This window comes from Oncorhynchus gorbuscha, linkage group LG13 (genome assembly GCF_021184085.1).
Source record: "Oncorhynchus gorbuscha isolate QuinsamMale2020 ecotype Even-year linkage group LG13, OgorEven_v1.0, whole genome shotgun sequence".
NCBI classification, from domain to species: Eukaryota; Metazoa; Chordata; class Actinopteri; order Salmoniformes; family Salmonidae; genus Oncorhynchus; species Oncorhynchus gorbuscha.
In genome coordinates this window covers 49014043-49033859 of record NC_060185.1, presented here as the reverse complement: position 1 = coordinate 49033859, position 19817 = coordinate 49014043, and the positions used below count along the sequence as shown (strand labels likewise).

At 41.9% G+C, this 19817-nt stretch overlaps 1 protein-coding gene across 2 annotated transcripts in view; it reads left to right on the top strand.

The window, feature by feature from the left end:
- Window positions 1-515: 515 nt before the first annotated feature.
- Window positions 516-19817, top strand: part of arhgap35a (Rho GTPase activating protein 35a) — an 86944-nt gene continuing 67642 nt past the window's right edge. The window contains exon 1 of one of the 2 annotated variants that reach the window (XM_046294815.1): window positions 516-1162. The gene's annotated coding sequence lies outside the window, so the exon portion shown is untranslated. Of the gene's footprint in view, window positions 1163-9864; window positions 10059-19817 lie in introns of those variants that run through there. The other variant, XM_046294818.1, reaches the window with a different exon arrangement.

Here is a 19817-nt window from a genome sequence, read left to right as displayed (position 1 = left end):
TCTACACTGATTGAAGTGGATTTAACAAGTGACATCGATTAGGATTCATAGCTTTTACCTGGATGTGTCAAGGAAAGAGCAGGTGTTCTTAATGTTTTGTATGCTCAGTGTAATTTGACCACGTTTTGAGTTAGTGTTTGTTTACAATTACTTTGTTTACAGACATCATAGTAAAACAAGCTTATATGTTGCGTTCTGATGGGGTATGACAGTTAAACTAAGTTCATGAGGCATTTATAAGCTCTATATTCTTCAATAATTCATGGGTGTGTCATTCATTTGTGTCCAAAAACTGATGTCACTATTGCAGATTACCCCTTTAAATTGAAGTGTATAATTAATACAGCAAAATAAAATAAAACGAAGTATGATGAACAACATTAACTATTAGGAGAATAAAAGCAATTATGTTATTTAGAAACAGAATGTCTGTGTGTTGTAATTGTGTCCAAGCGCCACTGAGCGAGACTACGCTCTGGTAGGCTACAGCTCCCTCTATTCTCCGAATAGGACAGAGGAGGAGAGAGGCTGTATTCTGGAGAAGGGCCGGGCCGCCATTATTGGGAAGCTGTAAAAAAATACACTTACACACTGTCATACATTTGGACAGTCTGGGAAGTGATACTCATAGGAAACACAACATTTAGGGTTGCTATTATTAAATGAGCACTGCGCATCACATAACACGGCATATTCTGTGTACGCGTATGGGCAGACGTGTATATTGGACACAACAAAGGAAATAACAATTGGTCAAAACAACGTGGTGAACCAAGAGGCAAACACAACGACTCAAGCCTTTCTAACGCCCCCTCTTTCCTAACGCGAACATTCAGCGGACAAGAAACTGAAGTTCTACTGCATTTCTCCGAGATAATTTAGATAATTGTGTTGTGTGCAAATGGAAGAGGAGGAACTAGACATGCAGATGGTACCGAAAACTTAATACTCTACTTGTGAAAATTGAGACTTGATTTCAGGGGAAAGAAATATACCAAGTGTCCAAAAGGGAAATATATAGATTTATGTGACTGTTAGAGGAGTAGAATTTCCCCTCTTTCCTAATCATATTCTCGAGACGTTGGGATTGCTGTTTTTGCGAGTTGCGACGGAGGACATTGGAGAGAAAGGAGTGAACGAGAGAAGAGGGAGGAATGCTATGGTATGTACCACTTCATTTTGCCAATGTTTTATTTCGCTAAACGGGTTTAAAAATGAAAACAATTTACTTTAACTGATTATGATGGTGTGGCAATGAAAACAATGTTCCGTATAACAGTTATTTCACAAGGTTAAATAGGTAGTCAGGAGTGAAGTGGGGGGTAATAAAAAGTGAATCTCGTTCAGACAAAAAAAAAATGTGCAGCAAACGGGTCTGCAATCTTCCTGTGTGGAATGGGGTTTGTCAGGCCAGGGCCAAGCTCTTCTGAGAGATTTTCCCCTCTTGCACAAAACCAAAAATCTCATCTTAATGCATGTGCCCAAATAAAACGAATGTCATTCTGCAATAGATGGTTGTCAAAGGGTGATTTATCTGTGTCAATTACGTTCCAATTATGTTCCATCGTTTTCCCTTCATTTGTTCACAGTTACATGTGAATGGACAGAAGGGAGCATTCATGGACTAAAATGTGTGGATCAATTTGGAAATATAAGGTCCCCATGCCATGCGTTATGGGCAGAAAACGTGTAAATGTTTTTTTCGACGAATAACAAATAAAATCCTGTCTTTTTGTTGGCTAAATTACATCACCCAACGATCTGCTGTCATTTTCCCTCGATCCAAGGATCATTTTGGACTAGTGGTCAGTCGAGGCCCGATGTCATAAAATAGCTCTGGACGCATAACATTCGTTAATTACTGCGTAATAAGTTATTGGCGAGACTACCCTATAGATATTTCGACATTTTATTTCTATTCCGGTCTTGTTTCAAAGATTAATGCAAATAGGTACATAGTATCCCACTAGTTGGGACAGCTGGAGTGCAAGGCATGTTTTTAATCCGTCAACATGTTTTGACATTTGTTTCCTACAGAAACTAAACCCGTTTCGGGAGGAAGTTTTTATAGCCTTACACATCGAAATGTTATGGCCTTTAAAAAAATAATAATCTAGTCTACAATTCCCAAATCTATGAAGTTGCATGTCTCGATTTCTTCAGTTTCTGTTTTCAGTGAACACGAATTTTGAACTTCAAAATGGAATGCTCATATAGTCTGCGCACCATATCGATCATTGTTTCAGTGACGCGAGTTGCAACGTTGTGTATCTAAGTGCCTTACAGAAGCAAATGTTGCGTCCAATAATGTAACTACACAAATAGGATGACGTTGCCATTTAATATAAAGGCATTCATTTGTGCTTGCACTCACACGAGAAACGCTTTTGCTGAGATTGCAAGTCCGCATTGTGGCCACTCCTATGTTAGAGTGCATGTGGTATCGTGGGATACGCTATCCAAGATCTCTCAACGTGCAGAGTTCAGTGTATTTGTGACGGTTTCCTCTACGGTTATAAAGGTTCTCTGACATGTTGACAAACAGCCACGGTTTGCTTGCGGTCCCTGTTCTCCACTCTGTCAATTGTCACTGTTGATTTTCAGTCTGCCAGTTATCAAGTTCGAGACGGTCTTGTAGGTAGACACACTTCTAGTTTTACGACTTTTGGTGAATTGTAGGCTATTGGGGCCGACATATTTTCTGTCGTTTTGAAACCAATCTCTTTTACCTTTTAGAGGTCTGAGTCAAGCCTGACTGTTTTGTAGTTCTTCGGCCGTGTTTGTTATTAGGGGATTTCATTCGTTTCGTTTCAATGACTAGTCAGATGGTTATGTAACATTATATACAGGCCTGCGCGTTTGAGGAATTTGGTGACCACGGATAATTGAGTTGAAATGAGTCCACGTTCCTCAGCTAAGGTCACGCAGTCAAAAGTTTATCAAACCATGACGTGTGTTTGGTGAGTTTGCCCATTAGGGAGTTATTTAAAATAAAATATAAAAAATAAGCTGATCAGTGGAGGCTGGTGGGAGGAGCTATATGAGGAGGGCTCACTGTAATGACTGGAATGAATTACATGGAATTTATCAAACATATGGAAACCACGTATGACATTGTTCCAATAATTCCATTCCAGCCATTACAATGAGCCTGTCCTCCTATAGCTCCTCCCACCAGCCTCCTCTACAGCCTACATATTCCTATTCGTACAGCCATTCTATGTCTATTGGAGTACTGCATTCGTCATCTCGTTATTATGCGGCTTCAGATGAATCAGCAAGTATGACAACACCATTATGGAGTTGTTGGTTTGGGTGTCAAGGGCTGGACTTTCCTAACATGACCCACCCCACACACACCTTCCTAGCGCTTCCAGGCCGTTTGACTAATGAAATAGTAGGCTCCCTTGTCTCTCAGCCCTGCTTCTGCAGATAGTAGGCTCTAACAAGACGACCTACCACCCAGGGTCTGTGATATGAAACGCCTGCTAAGAAAGGAATGCAGGAAGGGTTTGGCCTGCTCTGCTCTGTGTTGGGGGCCCTGAGAGGAGCCAGAGCAGGAATAATAATTGTCATATTTTATTTAAAAAAATGTTATAGGGCTTTTAATTACAAACAAGAATCTCAGTCTCTTTGAATACAAAAATGGAGGGAGGGAGGGAGAGATTGAGCTCTGTGTGGAGAGGAGCAGAGAGGGAGTTTAGGTTTTATTTGAGGGGGATTAGGTTTTATTTGAGGAGGAGAAAGTTACACAGGTCAAAAGAGGAAGTTGTTATGAGAATTATGTTCTCAATGTTCATAAACCAATTCAATCAAACTACTCGGTGTGCTAATCAGGATTTGTAAGATACTGATTGAAATGAAGCAGACGGAGGCCCAGCTAAAATAGTCAATAAGGTTTATTCACAGGAACGTTCTAAAGTCAAGAATACAAAACAATTCATTTTATACTGGCTTCTCTCCCGCGAATAAACCTTATTGTCTATTTTAGCTGGGCCTCTGTCTGCTTCTTTTCAATCAGTATCTTACAAATCCTGATCGAGCAGACTGAGTAGTTTGATTGAATTGGTTTGTGAACATTGAGAACATAATTCTTGTAACAGAAGTACAGTGCCTTCAGAAAATATTCACACCCCTTGACTTTTCCCACATTTTGTTGTATTACAGCCTAAATTTATAATGGATAAAAAATGTGTCACTGGCTTACACAAAATACCCCACAATGTCAAAGTGGAATTATGAGTCAATAAGGATTCAACCACTTTGTCATGGCAAGCCTAAATAAGTTCACTGGCTTACACAAAATACCCCACAATGTCAAAGTGGAATTATGAGTCAATAAGGATTCAACCACTTTGTCATGGCAAGCCTAAATAAGTTCAGGAGTAAAAAATCTTCACATAATAAATTGCACGGACTCACTCTTTGTGCAATAATAGTGTTTAGCGTGATATTTGAATGACTACCTCATCTCTGTACCCCACACAATTATCTGTAAGATCCTTCCGTCGAGCAGTGAATTCCAAACACATATTCAACCAAAAAGACCAGGGAGGTTTTCCAATGACTCCCAAAGAAGGGCACCTATTGGTAGATAGGTTAAAAAAAGCAGACGTTAAATATCCCTTTGAGCATGGTGAAGTTATTAATTACACTTTGGATGGTGTAACAATACACCCAGTCACTACAAAGATACAGGTGTTCTTTCTAACTCAGTTGCTGGAGAGGAAGGAAACCTCTCAGGGATTTCACCATGATGCCAATGGTGAGTTTAATACAGTTGAAGTTGAAAGTTTACATACACTTAGGTTTGAGTTATTAAAACTCGTTTTTCAACCACTCCACACATTTCTTGTTAACAAACTATAGTTTTAACATGTCAGTTAGGACATCTACTTTGTGCATGACAAAAGTAATTTTTCCAACAATTGTTTACAGATTATTGCAATTATAATTCACTGTATCACAATTCCAGTGGGTCAGAAGTTTACATACACTAAGTTGACTGTGCCTTTAAACAGCTTGGAAAACTTCAGAAAATGATGTCATGGCTTTAGAAGCTTCTGATAGGCTAATTGACATCATGTGAGTCAATTGGAGGTGTACCTGTGGATGTATTTCAAGGCCTACCTTCAAACTCAGTGCCTCTTTGCTTGACATCATGGGAAAATAAAAATAAATCAGCCAAGACCTCAGAAAAAAAGTTGTAAACCTCCACAAATCTGGTTCATCCTTGGGATCAATTTCCAAATGCCTGAAGGCACCACGTTCATCTGTACAAATAATAGTATGCAAGTAAAACGAGTCCTATATCGACATAACCTGAAAGGCCGCTCAGCAAGGAAGAAGCCACTGCTCCAAAACCACCATAAAAAGGACAGACTACGGTTTGCAACTGCACATGGGGACAAAGGTCATACCTTTGGAAAAATGTCCTCTAGTCCGATGAACAAACAAAAATAGAACTGTTTGGCCATAATGACAATCGTTATGTTTGGAGGAAAAGGGCGGAGACTTGCAAGCCGAAGAACATCATCCCAACCATGAAGCACGGGGGTGGCAGCATCATGTTGTGGAGGTGCTTTGCTGCAGGAGGGACTGGTGCACTTCACAAAATATATGGCATCATGAGGTAGGAAAATTATGTGGATATATTGACGCAACATATCAAAACATCAGGAAGTTAAAGCTTGGTTGCAAATGGGTCTTCCAAATGGACAATGACCCCAAGCATACTTCCAAAGTTGTGGTAAAATGGCTTAAGGACAACAAAGTCAAGGTATTGGAGTGGCCATCACAAAGCCCAGATCTCAATCCTATAGAAAATTTGTGGGCAGAACTGAAAAAGCGTGTGTGAGCAAGGAGGTTTACAAACCTGACTCAGTTACACCAGCTTTGTCAGGAGGAATGGGCCAATATTCACCCAACTTATTGTGGGAAGCTTGTGGAAGGCTACCCAAAATGTTTGACCCAAGTTAAACAATTTAAAGGCAATGGTACCACATACTAATCAAGTGTATGTAAACTTTTGACCTCCTGGGAATGTGATGAAAGAAATAAAAGCTGAAATAAATCATTCTCTACTACTATTCTGACATCTCACATTCTTCAAATAAAGTGGTGATCCTAACTGACCTAAGACAGGGACTTTTTACGAAGATTAAATGTCAGGAATTGTGAAAAACTGAGTTTAAATGTATTTGTCTAAGGTGTATGTAAACTTCCGACTTCAACTGTAGCTGTGCTAGGAGAACACTGAGGATAGATCAACAACATTGTCTTTACTCCACTATACTAAACTAATTGATAGTGATAAGCCTGTACAGAATATAACGTGCATCCAGTTTGCAACAAGGCACTAAAAATGTAGCAAAGCAATTCACTTTTTTGTCCTGAATACAAAGTGTTATGTTTGGGGCATATCCAATACAACACTTTTTTAAATGAATTTCACCTTTATTTACCTAGGCAAGTCAGTTAAGAACAAATTCTTATTTACAATGACGGACTACCCCAGCCAAACCCGGACAACGCTCAGCCAATTGTGGGATTCCCAATCACGGCCAGTTGTGATACAGCATGGAATCAAACCAGGGTTTGTAGTGATGCCTCTAGCAATGAGATGCAGTGCCTTAGGCCACTGCGCCACTCGGGCACCCTTACTGAGTACCACTCACCATATGTTCAAGCATAGTGGTGGCTGTGTCATGGTATGAGTATGCTTGCCATCGGCAAGGACTATGGAGTTTTTTAGGATAAAAAATAAACAGAATAAAGGTAAGCACAGGTAAGATCCTAGAGGGAAACAGTTTAGACTTAAATCTACATGAACATCTATGGCAAGACTTGAAAATGGTTGTCTAGCAATGATGGTTGTCTAGCAACCAATTTGACAGAGTTTGAAGATTTAAAAAAAAGAATAATGGGTAAGTATTTTAAAAATCCAGGACTGCAAAGCTCTTAGCCAACGGTAATTATGACATGTATTGACTTAGGGGTGGGAATACTTATGTAAATGACATATTTGTGTATTTGTCAATACATTTGCTAATATTTCTAAAAACATGTTTTCACTTTTGTTATTATTGAGGGTGTTTCGTGTCGATGGCTGAGAAAAAGCTGAGGTGTATGAATACTCTCTGAAGGCACTGTAGCAGTCTTTCCACACCGGATCATTGGTTTTTGCCGGAGATGTATGTGTAGATTTCGCTTTCTCTTGAAGCAAATACAAGAACCTGTTCCAGATAGAGTAAAGGTGGACGTGTAGAGTCTGGTATGTTGGTCTGTGATTGTCTGCTATATGAGAAAATGGATGACCGAATATTTCCTTGATCTCAATCAAGTTCATAGAAAATACTTTTCTCAATGGACACTGCACAAACCCATGTATCAGACTCATGCAATTGCCACCAATGGCATGGAGCGGCTATATATTACTACTCTAAACACTTTACCGGTATTTAAATTCTACAAAATCCTTATTATAAAACATTTGTTTTTTGTATTTTACCCGCTTCTTCTCGTCAATTTCTGATCTTGTCTCATCGCTGCAACTCCCCAACGGGCTCGGGAAAGACGAAGGTGGAGTCATGCGTCCTTCGAAACATGACCCACCTATCCCCCCGCTCCTTAACACTCGCCAGCTTAACCTGGATTGGGAGTCCCTACTCGACTGGTGACTGGGGTCAGCCCACAGGCACCCGGCCCGCCACAAGGAGTCGCTGGAGTACGATGAGTCATGTAAAGCCCCACTGGCCAAATCCTCCCCTAACCCGGGCGATACTAGGCCAATTGTGCGCCACTCGGGAGGCCCCTACATTCTACATTTGATCCATTTATCGATCAACTCTTCTCAGTAAGGGTCAGAAGCTATATTACTCTGGTGAATTGAATGGCACTCTTTTTGTTAGCTGCTCTTCCACTGAACCGATCACAAGCCCACTTTTAGTTTGTCGCTCAGCTATCCTGCCTCTCCGCTCCCAGGTAATGTATTAGCAGTCAGGACCTCCTGGTCTCAGCCTGATTGGGCCCTTTGCAACACAGTCACACCTCACCAGGAAGCCTCATCCCTCACTAATAGCTGTGCCATTTGCTCGAGCAGCAGGCCCTCCGCTCCGCTGTACCCGCTCACCCTTGCTCCTCCCTGGGCCACAGGTTGTGCAGCGAGTCCCTGGTCTGCCACCTCATCCACACACAGCGGAGGGCCCAGGCCATGTCATAGACACCAAGTCCGGGACATACTGATTTGGGTCGATACAGTGATTTCTTTTTGAGGGTGGGGGATTTTTTTTATGCGAGACCTCACACGTTTCAGGGGAGAGGAGCCTCAGAGGTCTTCAACTTCTCTAGGAACAAGAGCACCACTCCACCACTCATCATCATCCTGTTTATTAGCAGGTCCTGTTTATTAGCATGACAGCAAGGAGTCATCATGCCAGGAGCAAGCCCATGTAATGCTTTGTAGGTTAGCAGTAAAACCTTGAAATCAGCCCTTGCCTTAACAGGAAGCCAGTGTATGGAGGCTAGCAGTGGAGTAATATGATGAAACATTTTTGGTTCTAGTCAGGATTCTAGCATCCGTATTTAGCACTAACTGAAGTTTATTTAGTGCTTTATCCGGGTAGCCGGAAAGCAAAGGCCTATACTATAAATGCTGTAAATAATGAGGTCCACTAGTTCTGAAACCTAATTTCCCCATCTTTACTAGCCCTCACAGCCATGCACATCCAGTTCTGTTGGTTCTAACAATGACAAATCAATGGGGTCTAGCATCTATTGCCCAGCCTTCGGTATAGACTAACATTAATTAGCTGAATTGTGGGCTGAATACTATCAGCAGAATCAATGCACACACTTAATGTATTGTAAAACCCTTAACTCTATCCAACAGTAGCCATGCGACATCTCATTAAGTGATGATGAGGACACAGACTCTAGTTCTTCAAACCACTTTGAAGAACGCTACTGAATGAAATAGTCGATTTTCACCTGTTCATTCACAGATCTCACATTGCTGCCAGCCAGCCACAGAGCGGGAGCTGTTAAATCGGCCCTGTGTCTTACTCGGAAAGGTGATGTTGAAAAGTGTGATTGCAAGTGGAAGCCTGTGTTTGATAGAGAAAGGAGCTAATTATAGGCAGCAGCTTTAGAATTTGTTGGCCAGATTACAGTGGCTCGCTTCTGAATGACTGCCTTGTTTGAGACCCCGAGTATAAGGCAGAGGAGCGTCAGTAAGGAACGATTGTATCTGAACCATTAGAAAGTGTGCTTGAGTTGAGATGTTGTTTTCTCCGTGTCCCCCCCCCCCTCCGTCATTGCCGATTCATGGATGACGATAGCTTGTTACAAAGGTTCTCCAGGTTCTTGTGCTGGTCCACAGTCAGTTTGATCTCTGTCTTTGAGTGGTCAAGGCCAGAGTTGGGGGAGGAAAAACGGATCCCCATTGCAGCATAGAGGACAATATCACCTTAGGGTTTTATGGGGTTGAGCGATAATTGGTCCTGTCCTGCAGAAGCCTACATACCCAATGTTTCATAGAAATCTTTGTGTCCATCCATAAGTGTGTAAAACATTTCAGAGGACATCAATCAATAATAAAGGGTATGCAAGGTCTCTTATTGATCACAAATCCCCATCCCTCCCTGAATTGCAAACAACGGCATATGCCCACATTACAAATGCTGCGAATGGAGCATGCCAGCGAAAGGTATGGGTGAGTTCTTGTGTGAATGGGGGTTATCAGCCTTTGTGAGGGCAGTTTGAATTGCCCGCCATGTCCTGGGTGACAAAAGGGGGCCATGATGTTTGGATGAATGGTGACCATGGAGATGAAGGCCCAGGATGTGGGCCACTGTTCGCTGCAGTGCTCCTCGAGACGAGATACAATTGGAGCCGAGGGAGAAAGGGGAATGGAAGGCGATTAGAAACGAGAGCAAGAGAAAAAAGGACGGACGAAACAAGGAGAGGGAAGGAGCGAGAGAAGAATGCAGGATTTAATAAACACGGAAAAATAACAAGAAAGAGGGAATTCGAAAGGAGTAACGAGAAGGAATGAGATGGTGAGCGAGGGGGGAAAAAAGTGACTGACAGAGAGAGAAATGCACATTTAGTGAGCTGTTCCAATGATGTAAGGCACAGTTGGCCTTTCAGGCTCTTTTCCTGGTATGTGTCCTCAGTTCTGTGCTAAGGGATCAGCAATCAATGGCAACTGTCAGTAACCCTGCTGTCTGGCTATTTGCCACAGGGGATTACTAAGCAACATTCAGCTGAGGCTATGAGTAATGCTGGCGAATAAGAGGAGGGCTCTGAACTTTAATGGGAAGGATCAGCGATGTAGACATCCAATGGGAGTTCTCTAACGTCCTCTTTTCTGAAGCATTTTTTTGGCCTACAGCAGTGAATGATTGACAGCAAATGTAACCTAAAGTATATCTCGGTGTAAATCGGTACAGTTCCAGTGTATGTTATTGGGGCTCAGGAGCCTCCGTCTGTGGTTGTGAGCGACTGAGTGAGTCAGCTGTTTTATCTGGGGCACTTTGTTTCTGAGAGGATAGAGACCCACAGGAGCACAGTGGAGTGCGAGATCATGGGAAGAGCTCCCAGCCAGAGGAACTCTCATGCTTTCCACCCACACAGAGTTAGCAGGCTAACCCGGAGCACTTCTGTGTGTTTGATTGTGTCTGTGTGTTCACACGTGCGTGTGTGTGTGTCTACCTACTTGCATGTGCATAAATTCATCTTTGTGCATGTAGCCAATGTGTCCATTTTTTTTTCTATAAGATGGTACTTTGCTTTGCAAAGATGTGTGTGTGTTTGAAGATACAGACCCCTGTAGTGTTGTTTTACCCCTTTTCTTCTTAATTTCTCCAGTCCTCTCCATCCATTTCCTGTGTGTGAGTCTGTCATGTTGTTGTTCGACTCTCATTGGAGATTCTCCACAACGGAGCTCCTGGGTTTCCTCCAGGAAGGCCACCTAAGGGGGCCAGGAGAGGAGAGGAGGTTAGGACGAGGGGGAGTCAACAGCAGAGGGTAGGGACCTAATTGGGGGGGGGTTGGAGAGGCGTGGAACTGGGCGTGGCCAATGGCGCTGTTTCCAACGAACATTTCAGAGGCCCCCCCCTTGACCGCAGACAAAATACATAGTTAGTTTCCTGCAATCCTACACATTTTGTCATGGAGCTGAGAGAATACAATTCAGTTTCATAGTTAGTTTAATGCAATCCTACACATTTTGTCATGGGGCTGAGAGAAAACAATTCAGTTTCATAGCTCATTTCCTGCAATCCTACACATTTTGCCATAGCATAAGAGGACAGCATAAGCCATTTGAATGACTCAAACATGATAACAAAACCAATGTGAGCCCCATGCCATGACATTTTTTTGAATTTGTGATTCTCCCCGACTGTCTAGTTTTTTTTATTTTGGTGATTGTTACTTCTCAAAGATGATCTTATTTAAAAACTACATTTCTCCAATATCGTTTCTACATACTTTATATCTGGTTTGAGTTGTTTTTAGGTTTACACTGAAAACTTTTGACCATCCCACTGCTACTAAATTAATATAGGCAAAACACTGGAATGGGGCCTTCATTTCCCAGATTTGAGATCGTTCCCCTGGTGACTGTACTATGTGCTTTCTGAATTTGGGGACACTTGTAGAACATGACCTTTACTGATGTTTAGTTTGTATTTACCTATACCCGGCATCTGTGGGAATCCAGATTCTCCTATGTACTATTCTAACTGTCTGGTACAACCCTACACCTGCAGCACGGAGAGCGAGCGAGAACTGTTCCACTTCCACCATATTCTAATTAAAGATGAAAGGTTTAATCACAGACTGATAAGCTGCCGGGAGAGGAGGGGAAAGAGCCCACAGTCGACTAGAGGCCTTAAACAGACACTCTTCTGACCTTAGCGCTTTCTTTCCATCTCTCTCCCCCCATTTGTCTCCCTCCCTCCATCACTCCCCATCTTCTCAGATAATCGTTGCGCTACATTAGTGTCAGCAGTGGTTCAGGACTGTGGAAGGGCACCACCTTGTCACAAGGCGTTAGTGTGGGATGCCATTTTGGGGAGTTCTCGTGACCAGTATGTTGCCCTTTAGCCATCCCTCCATAGGCCCAGGCAGACAGGGAGGAAAGGGGCACACACAGGTTTCCTATCACACAAAGCGTGCAATCGTGTTTTATGTCTAAGGTCATTTCCACGTTAAAGGACACATGACCACCAACATGTTACGTTTATCGGAGCATATCAAATTTGGTGTCAAATATAAGCGGAGTCAATCTTTTTGGGGGAAATGAAGGCATAGATACATTTTCCATCCCAAAAATGTGGAATAAGCAAAGGCTTTGATTTCTTGTCACACAGAAGGAAAAGGGGTCTTAAAAAAAACATCAGCTAGAAAAAGAGTTGTATTACAAATACATCAAAACAATGTTGAAGTAAAGGACCCTTGCCAACTAATGTCAATATTAATATTTCATTTTGCAGAAATGATTTTCCTTCTGGAAGTTTCATGAAACATTGCCTAGTTTAAGAAATATTGTCATAGCGTTAGCTTGTTAACTGAGCAAGGCAGTCACACACACTTCATATGAAACGAATGGGGTGGTAAGGGCAGCACAAGGCACACACAACTGTTCATCAAAGACCGTACATGTGGAGATGGGTAGAAACTGCTTATCGGATAGAAATCCCGATCACACTTGGTGACGTCATGGCGACGTTGGCTAGCTAAGCTCATGAGCGGAAATATGTCATTGGGTCTACCGGTCGTCTCGCGCCGAACTGAGCACGTGCTGGCCGTCAAATTTAATGTCGTTTTTAACTAATGAAAACGTGTCTGCTCATCACTTTCACGAGGTTGGAGTCATAACATGTTCAACTGCTTAAGATATTGACTCGACTTTAGGTTTCGAGAACAATTAACAGCTAAGGAAGAATTTTTCGCATCTCTCATTGACTTCCCAAATCCCTGCCTGGTAGGTTTCACAATTGTTCCCGGAAGTCTCGCAGTGTTGTGCTTCTGGGTTTAGAAACTCTGTGACTTAGCTAGCTTGGTAAAGCATTAATTATCTAGCAAGATGATGAACAAATACTTCAATTCACTCAGTTTACAGGCAACTGCTTCATATTTGTTTTGAATCCATTGTGATTTAATTATAATGTTTCTAGCTGTGCTATTTATTTAGCTGTGGCCATCTGGCTATTATCAACAAGGACTTGGTACAAATTCTAGCTAGCTATCATTAGTATTGCCCTATGTGACAGTGTGCAGGAAATGCAGAAATGTATGAATGCTGAAATTTACTTTTGGTTGAATTGAACAGCTTTAACAGAGTAGAGAAAGACCCATTTCAAATCACTTCAAATGTGTCACATGATATTTTGATGCTGAGAGACAAAGCAGGTGCGGGGAGTATAACATTTAATAAAGACGGACATGGAACGAGACAGGAACAGCGTCAGCAAAAAAATACTAAAAACAAAAACAATACAATGTAGCAGCGGGGAATAGAGCTGGGGAACTGACAAATATAGGGGAGGAAATTAAGTCCAGGTGAGTCCAATAACGCTGATGTGCATGACGAAGGAAGGCAGGTGTGCGTGATGGGTGGCAGGAGTGCCTGATGCAGGGCAACCTGGCGCCCTCAAGCGCCAGGAGGAGGAAAGAGCGGGAGCAGACGTGACACAAATGTATGTGTTGCCACCCTAGCGGCACGCACTACCCATAAAGCAAATGTAGAACTTGTATTATTTAAAAAACATAAAATACCGTCATACCGTCCAAATATATATTTTTAATTCTCTGGCCATATCGCCCAGCCCTAGTGTTTGACCCTTAATTTCTTTCCCTCATGAGGTAGACCTACCAATTTAGCTCGTGTTAGCTAGTGTTTTCACTGATAACAATTTTGTTTATGAATTAAGTGATTCAAATGCATCACGCTATTACCAAATCGGTAACAGAGTGACGAAAAATCATTAACAGAACGACAAGCGATTGAATTAGCCACAATGGGAAATCATAATACAAGAATAATCTCAGTGCATAAAATAGACAAAAAACATAACATATCGAACCATATCATGAAAGAAACAAAGTCTAGGAGGGAACAGTACATTGTTTGCTGCCTCCAGCCTTTCAGGGGATGAACTGTTTCAGTTTCACTGACCCAATATTTGAGGACAAAACGTACGGAAAGGGCAGTAATTGGGAATCTCTACACAATCAATCTAGCTAGCTATGCAGTCCCGTTACGTGGCTTAAGCTAGTTTATATATTTATGCAGGCCTACTTACTTAGCTATCAAGCCATATAGGCTGTCATTGTGAAATACCAATTTGTTCTTGACTGACTTGCCTAGTTAAATAAAGGTTAAATAAAAATAAAATATAGCTAGCTCGCTAAGTCCTTTAGCTAGCTAGAACCTAAACGGACACGAAGCCTTGAACTGTAGATAGCTAGCTGCTGGAAGGATGTCATGTTATCGCCTGGACAAGTGGGTGGGTGGCAGACCTTTCCCCCAACATTTTATTTTCAGCTTTGGTGGCTACTGCTATTGGGATTAGCTACCAAGAAATGTGACTCCCTAAACTACTCATTTAATCAATCTTAGTTGTCAGTCAAAATGTATTTGGCATCGATCAAAATGACTTAAATGTAATGTAAATGTATCAAGTGAACAGGCAGGCGAGCTGTAAATCCCACTTAATTGTGGGTTATTATGGGATTGGGGGCAGGTTGCAGGACGCCGAGCAGGCTACTATTTCCCATCTTATTCACTGTGTAATTTTGACCGTCGGGGTGAAAAAGTTAAGGGGGTTTATCTACCATCCCTTGTGCAACATTTTTGCTCATCTGGCTGAGGCTAACATCATCCTTGTTGTTCTGCAAAGGCAACTGAGTGAGAGAGAGCCTACCTTGTGGTTGTTTGATCAATAGGACTGTACATTTCCCAGAAGTAAGACTCCCATGGTATTTTATATATTGGCAAAGAAATATTCAGGTTTCTTCTTGTGACTTTTGCTCCTGCTTTCTAAACATCACGCTGTTCTGCTGCCTGTAAACGATCCAGTGCAGTGCAACAGCAATTGACCCCTGGACTTTTTACACATTTTGGTACGTTACAGCCTTATTCTAAAATGGATTAAATCGTATTTTCCCCCTCAATCTACACACAATATCGCATAATGACAAAGCAAAAACTGTTTTTTTGACATTTTTGTAAATGTATAAAAACAAAAAATGTATAATATCACATTTACATAAGTATTCAGACCCTTAACTCAGTACTTTGTTGATGCATCTTTGGCAATGATTACAGCCTCGAGTCTTGGTTATGACGCTACAAGCTTGGCACACCTGTATTTGGGGAGTTTCTCCCATTCTTCTCTGCAGATCCTCTTAAGCTCTGTCAGGTTGGATGTGAAGCGTCACTGCACAGCTATTTTGAGGTCTCCAGAGATGTTCGATCGGGTTCAAGTCTGGGCTCTGGCTGGACCACTCAAGGACATTCAGAGACTTGTCCCGAAGCCACTCCTGCGTTGTCTTGGCTGTGTGCTTAGTGTCATTGTCCTGTTGGTAGGTGAACCTTCGCCCCAATCTGAGGTCCTGACCGCTCTGGAGCAGAATTTAATAATAATAATAATAATAATTTCATTAAGTTTCATCTCAGGACATCTCCCAGTCCCTGCCGTTGAAAAACATCCCCACAGCATGATGCTGCCACCACCATGCTTCACCGTAGGGATGATGCTGTGTTTCCTCCAGACGTGTCATTCAGGCCAAATAGTTAAATCTTGGTTTCATCAGACCAAAGAATCTTGTTTCTCATGGTCTGAGTCTTTAGGTGCGTTTTGGCAAACTTCAAGCAGGATGTCATGTGCCTTTTTACTGAGGAATGGCTTCCGTCTGGCCAGTCTACCATAAAGGGCTGATTGGTGGAGTGCTGCAGAGATGGTTGTCCTTCTGGAAGGTTCTCCTATCAACACAGAGGAACATTGGAGCTTTGTCAGAATGAACATCGGGTTCTTGGTCACCTCCCTGACCAAGGCCCTTCTCCCCCGATTGCACAGTTTGGGCAGGCGGCCAAAAGCTCAAGGAAGAGTCTTCGTGGTTCTAAACTTCTTCCATTTAAGGAGGCCACTGTGTTCTTGGGGACCTTCAATGCTGCAAAACATTTTCGGTACCCTTCCCCAGATCTGTGCCTCAACACAATTCTGTTTCGGAGCTCTACGGACAATTCCTTCGACCTCATGGCTTGGTTTTTGCTCTGGCATGCACTGTCAACTGTAGGACCATTTCTATAGACAGGTGTGTGCCTGTCTATTGGACAAATCATGTCCAATCAATTGAATTAACCACAGGTGGAGTCATATTAAGTTGCAGAAACATCTCAAGGATAATGAATGGAAGCAAGATGCACCTGAGATCAATTTTGAGTCTCATAGCAAAGGCTCTGAATACTTATGCAAAAAAAAAAAATATATTTAATTTTTTATATATTTCCAAGAAATGCTAAAAACCGGTTTTAGCATTGTCATTACGGGCTATTGTGTAGATTGGTTGATGATGAAAAAAATTGTATTTAATATATTTTAGTATAAGTTTATAATGTAACAAGATGTGGAAAAAGTCAAGGTTTCTGAATACTTTTCCGATGCACTGTAAAGTATGTGCTTGCTTGTCACAATAGTAAAAGCGGCATATTCTTCCCAAGCTGCACTATGCAGAAACTGCTCTGCCATTTCCTGGTCGCTAAAATTTGAATAGTTAGCCTAATTTCAGTGTATGTGACAAAATAGCCTAGTATAGTGTAGAGAATCATTGTAACATGGTCATCGAAATATATTTTCCACAACCAATAATATTGTATTTTCAGCTTTTGAATCTGGTGTACAAAACCGAAAGGAAAAGACGCAAAAACTATACTTAATAACAGGACGTATAGAAATAGTCCACATAGAACAGATCTACAGCTTCTTAGACTTGCTTTCAATGAGAATGACAGGTCTATAACTGACATTTCTATGTGAATTTGCTCGGGTCGCCCAAAAAGTTCAATATTGCGACTTTAATAGGATTTGATGGTGCTAAATGTGTGTCAGCTCCTCTTTTGTGGCCTGCTTTAAAAGCTCAAACAGTCCAAACGGCCCTGAGATTATCTAGAAGGGCGTTCCATGTGCGTGGGAGGAAAAGACACTGTCCCCCATTGAGCGGCGCTGGGTCCTTGGGGCATGAGGCAGTTTGGACGTAGGGTGCGTGTAGTAGTCACAAACTACAGTTGCAGTAGAGCATAGTACAGTAGAGTGCATTAAAGAAAAGTAGAGTACAGAAGAGTAGAGCACACGAGTAGAGTACAGTATAATGTAATAAACGCTATTGTACTGTACTCTTCTTTACTGTAATGCACTATGCTCTACTGTACTCCTGTACTGTACTCTATTGTGCTGTACTGTGATGCCCAAACCTGTGAAACATAGACGTCTATGATTGGTACAGATTTGGTCCGGTCTGGACCAAGCAAATTTGGTCTTGTTTGGGTTGGAGGTCATTAGAATTATAGCCAGTGTGTAGAATAACACCCAAACATCAGGATATTATATTTTTATACCTTTTTGTGTACCTATTCAGGATACATCACCATGAAAGAATGACATTCATACACTAAACAAAAATAAAAATGAAATGTGCAACAATTTCAGATATTTTACTGAGTCACAGATTATATAAGGAAATCAGTCTATTGAAATCAATTTAATTAGGCCCTAATCTATGGATTTCACATGACTGGGAATATGACTGGGAATTTCACATGACTGGGAATATATATAAGGTCATAGATACCTTAAAAAATGGTAGGGGCGTGGATCAGAAAACCAGTCAGTATCTGGTGTCACCACCATTTGCCTCATGCAGCGCGACATCTCCTTCACATAGACTTGCTCAGGCTGTTGATTGTGGCCTGTGTAATATTGTCCCACTCCTCTTCAATGGATGTGTGAAGTTGCTGGTTATTGGCGGAAACTGGAACACACTGTCGTACACGTTGATCCAGAGCATCCCAAACATGCACAATGGGTGACATTTCTGGTGAGTATGCATTCAAATCACCATTGATAAAATGCAATTGTGTTAATTCTCTGTAGCTTATGCCTGCCCATACCAAAACCCCACCGCCACCCTGGGGCACTCTGTTCACGAAGTCGACATAAGCAAACCGCTCGCCCACACGACTCCATACACGCTGTCTGCCATCTGCCCCATCTACAGTTGAAACCGGGATGCATCCGTGAAGAGGGCACTTCTCCAGCCTGCCACTGTTCTCTGGCAACCGCTCTGGTGGACATTCCTGCAGTCAGCATGCCAATTGCATGCTCACTGTCAGGTGGATTAGTTATCTTTGCAAAGGAAAAATGCTCACTAACAGTGATGTTAACAAATATGTGTGAGAAATAAGCTTTTTGTTGATATGGGACATTTCTGGGATTTTTTATATCAGTCCATGAAACGTGGGACCAAACGTGGGATCATTCTGTTACTGGTGTTGATCCACTTTCCTACCTGTAGTTCAAAACCCAAAAGAGGTTATTTCAAACTCAAGGTGTCATTATACAGTTGAAGTTGGAAGTTTACATACACCTTGGCCAAATACATTTAAACTCAGTTTTTCACAATTCCTGAGATTTAATCGTAGTAAAAAGTATCTGTCTTAGGTCAGTTAGGATCACCACTTATTTTAAGGATTTTTTTTTTTCATCACATTCCCAGTGGATCAGAAGTTTACATACACTCAATTAGTATTTGGCAGCATTGCCTTTAAATTGGTTACCTTGGGTCAAACGTTTTGGGTAGCCTCCCTCAAGCTTCCCACAATAAGTTGGGTGAATTTTGGCCCATTCCTCCTGACAGAGCTGGTGGAAGTTAGCTCTGTCAGGAGGAAGACCTCCTTGCAAGGAGGTTTGTAGCCCTCCTTGCTCGCACACGCTTTTTCAGTTCTGCCCTCAATCTATAGGATTGATGTCTTGGCTTTGTGATGGCCACTCCAAGGCCTTGACTTTGTTGTCCTTAAGCCATTTTGCCACAACTTTGGAAGTATGCTTGGGGTCATTGTCCTTTTGGAAGACCCTTTTGCAACCAAGCTTTAACTTGAGATGTTGCTTCAATATATCCACATAATTTTCCTTCCTCGTGATGCCATCTATTTTGTGAAGTGCACCAGTCTCCTGCAGCAAAGCATCCCCATAACATGATGCTGCCACCCCCGTGCTTCACGTTTGGGATGGTGTTCTTTGGCTTGCAAGCATCCCCCTTTTTCCTCCAAACATAACGATGGTCATTATGACCAAACAGTTCTATTTTTGTTTCATCAGACCAGAGGACATTTCTCCAAAAAGTATGTGCAGTTGCAAACCGTAGTTTGACTTTTTTTAATGGCGGTTTTGGAGGAGTGGCTTCTTCCATGCTGAGCGGCCTTTCAGGTTATGTTGATTCAGGTCTCGTTTTACTGTGGATATAGATACTTTTGCACCTGTTTGCTCCAGCATCTTCACAAGGTCCTTTTCTGTTGTTCTGGGATTGATTTGCACTTTTCACACCAAAGTACGTTCATCTCTAGGAGACAGAACACTCTCCTTCCTGAGTGGTATGATGGCTGCGTGGTCCCATGGTGTTTATGCTTGCATGCTATTGTTTGTACAGATTAACATGGTAACTTCAGGCATTTGGAAATTGATCCCAAGGATGAAACAGAATTGTGGAGGTCTACAATTATTTTTCTGAGGTCTTGGCTGATTTCTTTTGAT